We start from the raw sequence: 4334 nt of genomic DNA, 5'->3' as shown, positions 1-4334 counted from the left end.
CTTGTGAGACTGGGTATTGAAGTATCTGACTATTAGTGTGTGGGCTTTGATTTGTGTTTTAAGCTTTAGTAATGTTGTTTATAAAATGTGGTTGGTGCTGTATTTGGGACATGAACTTTAATAAATGATACTACATCTTGGCTGTTTTATCCTATGGTGAATATGAAACATCCTACTCTATTTCTTCTGAAATTTCATTCTGAATTTTATTTTGCTAAGCATTAGGATAACTTTGCCAGCTTGTTTCTTATATCCATTTCTTTGGAAAATTATTTCCCAACATTTTATTATGTAGCTTGTTTGCATACATGGACAAGAAGGAGAAAATTTCTTTACGTATACATTCTACTAGCCTCTGTATTTTATATGATGTCCACTGATATTACAGGACATGAATGACCTTTGAATGTTAAATCATTTTTTGAATTTTTATTAACTTATAGTTAAATTCCAATTTAATCACATCTTTTCTCCTGTTATCCCCAAATTTCCCTCATCTCTCATTTCTTCCTCAGAGCTGAGATAACCTCCCTTAGAAAATAAATTATGGCCTATCATCGAGTTGAGGAAGGAGCAAGGATCGACTCTATCCCCCAGAACCCTGTGTCTAGGTTAAGCAATATATCTCTCTATATAGAATGGGTTCCACTGAGTCAAATTGTGTATTAAAATTAGAACATTGATCAACTGCAAATTACATCATATATTGTCTGAGGATCACCATTTTCACCTGTATTAATGGAGTGTAGTAAATCCTATGCAGGTTCTCCCTTTTACAGACCAGAGTCTGTGATCTCTCACCAGCTCAGTTCAGTTGATTCTTTAGGTGTCTCCATCAGGGTTTTGACTTCTTTGTTCATAATATTTCTTCCCCATCACTTTGACTTTACTTCAAGATCTTCAACAAATATTTAGTGGTGGATGTCTTCATCTGCTTCCATTGGTTCCTGCAACAGGAATGTAGGTTGTCTGGGGTTTTGGATTGCATTCTGTTTATGTCTGGTATCTACTTATTAGTGAGTACATAAAATATTTGTCTTTGTGGTTCATGGATTCCTCAATCACGATGATTTTTAATAATTTTATCCATTTGCCTTCAAATTTTAGGATGTTATTTTTTTCTCACCACTGAGTAGTACTCCAATTTGTGATTGTAGTAATTTTCTTTATCCATTGTTCTGTTGATGGGCATCTAGGTTGTTTCCAAGATCTGCCTACTATGAATAATATTTCTGTTAACATATAACTTGTTGTGGTAGGGAGTATGCAGCAGAGAACCAACTGTGTAAAACTATGTTATTAAAAGAAATTGCCTGTCTATTTGAAATTCTACACTGAAGTAGAATTGTCTTTCTGATACAAGCAGTTGCTTTTCATTTGTTTGTTTGTTGTTTGCTGGTTTGTTTATCAGTTTTGTTTATGTGCTTGGTTTTTGGCTGATTATATGTATTTAGTAGTCTGCATTCTACAGACATGGTCAAGATTCTATTTTTTTCTATTGAAATTAAAGGATATGTATAGTCTGAGTACATGATGGACTGTGTAATTTCCCAAGGCATAAAGGGGTGTAAAATTCTTGAACTAGAAATAGTAGAAGTCGGCAGAGAGGGGAGCGGCCTGTTCCTCTGCAGAAGCGCTTCTGTGGCCAATTTAGCTGCTGTTTTACAAGTCAAAAGCTGGCCTTTCAACTGCCAGCCTGGAGCTCCCACGTGAGACTGGAAAATTGAGCTGCTTTCCCAGACTGCGGTGACCCATTGAGTAATAAAGGTCAGAGTTGATGTTCATTTCTGTGGTGTTAACTTTGCCGATATTCTGGTCTGTCGTGGTCAGTATCAGGAAAAACCTACTCTTCCCTTTATACCTGGTCATAGCTGCAGCTGGAAGCGACGAGAAGTGCAAGCTGGCAGTGCAGAGGGGTGCCCAGTCCAGCGTGAACTACAGCCAGGGCAGCCTCAAGGAAGCAGTGAAGAAGCTGGTGGGCAGAGAGGGGTGAATGTGGCCATTGACATGGTGGGAGGAGACGTCTTCTTGGAGTCTGTCCAAAGCCTGGCATGGGAAGGCAGGATTGTGGTGTTGGGATTCGCTGGAGGAAATATCGCATCTCTGCCCAGCAACTTGTTGCTCCTGAAGAACATCTCTGCCATGGGCCTGTACTGGGGTCACTACCAACATCAGGACTTTGCATTGTTTTCCAAGAGCTTGTCCTCAGCCCTGCAGTACTGCCAGCAAGGGCTCATCCACCCACACACTGGTGCTGTGTTCAAACTGGAGAAGATCAATGACGCCTTCCTCCATGTGATTCAGCGCAAATCCACGGGCAAGGTGCTCCTCTCCCTTAAGTAAATCCTCACCTGGGCAGCAGACTCCTGGATCTGGTCTCCCTCCTGTCTTCCTTACTGACCCAGGTGCCGCATCGCATCTTGGTGTCAGTTCCTTGGTTCTGCTTTCTTGCTGCTCATAATCAGTGTGAAGGAAAGATTCTTGCCCCACCTCTGCTCTTTCTGAGAAGGTACAGTTAGGAGAAATGTCTTAGGCAAGCCAGGATGTGCGTTCATTGACTTCAGAGTGTTTCAACTGCCAAGACTGTTGTCCTCGACCCCAGAGCCGTCCCCATGCCTCCACACCTCCTCTTCTTTTTTTTTTTTTTTTTTTTTTTTTTTACGAGACAGGGTTTCTCTGTATTGTTTCGGAGGCTATCGGTCCAGCCCGGCCTCGAACTCACAGAGATCCGCCTGCCTCTGCCTCCCGAGTGCTGGGATTAAAGGCGTGCGCCACCACCGCCCGGCCACACCTCCTCTTCTATCCTGATTATTTCTCGCCTGTTATTCCCAGTGGTCTTCTAACTGGCTTTTCCTTTGGCTGAACTCTCCCATTCCCTTCATTCACTTACACATCGTTGCCATGGTGTCTCCCCGAATCAGCTCCGATTATGTCTTGTCTTAGTGTCTCAGCTTTTTCTGCACTGCAGAGCTCAGACCCTTCTTGCTCTTTCTAGCACTTCCTACAATCCCCCAGTCACTAAGCATTCCTCTGCCGATCTCCCCTCCCTGTGCTCTCTGTTCCTGTGGCTTTCTTTTTATTTTATTTTGTTTTCCAGTTTAAATTTAGATAAGAAACAAGGTTGCTTCACAAGTCAGTTCCAGGTCCCTCTCCCTTTCCCTCCCCTCCTCCCATGCCCTCCCTCCAACACCCCCCCCGTTATCCCCTCATTCCCCCAGGGAGGGTGAGGCCCTCCATGGGGGTGTCCATGGTCTGTCATTTCATATAGGGCAGGGCCTAGACCCTTCCCCAAGAGTTCAGGGTGAGAGTGCACCTCACATTGTTCTATGGGAGTCCAAAGTTCCTGCGGCTTTCTCTCCTCCACCTCTAAGGCCTTTCTGGGCTGCAGGCCTGGCATTTTCCATCTGCCTTCATTCATTTCCATCTGTGTTGCTCTCTGCTGCTGCTGCTGCCGCCTTCCTGACTCCTCCCCCAGGATTTGCCACCCTCCCCTTGAATCATAGGGACACATGTGTAGTAGAAGGAACACAGGCTTCTGAATCTAAGATGTGGGTTTGAATCCCAACCTCCCTGCTGCCAGGTGGTGATTGACATTTTGCTTTTCTTGCTGTAAATCAATAGTTCTCAACCTGTGGGTTGAGACCCCTTGGGGTTGACCAACCCTTTAACAGGGGTCACATATCAGATATCTACATTACAATTTATAACAGTAGTAAAATTATAGTTATGAAGTAACAACAAAAATAATTTCATGGTTGGGGGTCACCACAACATGAGGAACTGTATTAAAGGGTCACAGCAGTAGGAAGGTTGAAAACTACTGCTGCAAAGTGACTGTTATAATATCTGACTTTCAAAGTTGCTGTAGGCAGTACATGAGGTACTTGGGTAAAGCACCTAGCAATGGTAATCCATTAGTGAATGCTGGTTACTCCTACTTTTTCTCCTTTCCATACAAATTACAAGTTTCTTGAGACATAGGTACCATGTCTGAATCCCCTGTTGACTTCCTATGCCTTCTACCATTCAATTTAATTTGTCTGGAATCTTAAATTGTAGGATTATATTAAGGATATCTTACCCTGGAAACAACCCAAATGCCTCTTGACAGGTGAATGTATAAATATGCATACTAGTGTTTATATATACACATGACATATATATATATAATATATGTAATATATATTAGGTTGCAAATGTATTGTATGTCAATGAGACATAAAGTAGGTAGTTATCAGGAATAGACCCTGGTAAACTTAACACCTCTTCTAGGGGGAAATAGGGAGTTTCTTAAGGCATGTGGAGTTTCAGGTTGGGAAAATAAAAAAAAATCT

At 42.4% G+C, this 4334-nt stretch overlaps 1 pseudogene; it reads left to right on the top strand.

Moving 5' to 3' along the window:
• The first annotated feature begins 1771 nt into the window (after positions 1–1771).
• LOC121135708 lies at positions 1772–2624 on the top strand (annotated as a pseudogene).
• The last annotated feature ends 1710 nt before the right edge of the window (positions 2625–4334 follow it).

Source organism: Mesocricetus auratus, unplaced genomic scaffold (assembly GCF_017639785.1).
Source record: "Mesocricetus auratus isolate SY011 unplaced genomic scaffold, BCM_Maur_2.0 Super-Scaffold_100041, whole genome shotgun sequence".
In the NCBI taxonomy this organism is placed as follows: domain Eukaryota; kingdom Metazoa; phylum Chordata; class Mammalia; order Rodentia; family Cricetidae; genus Mesocricetus; species Mesocricetus auratus.
Note: the sequence above shows the minus strand (reverse complement) of the source record. Positions and strands in the feature narration are given on the sequence as shown.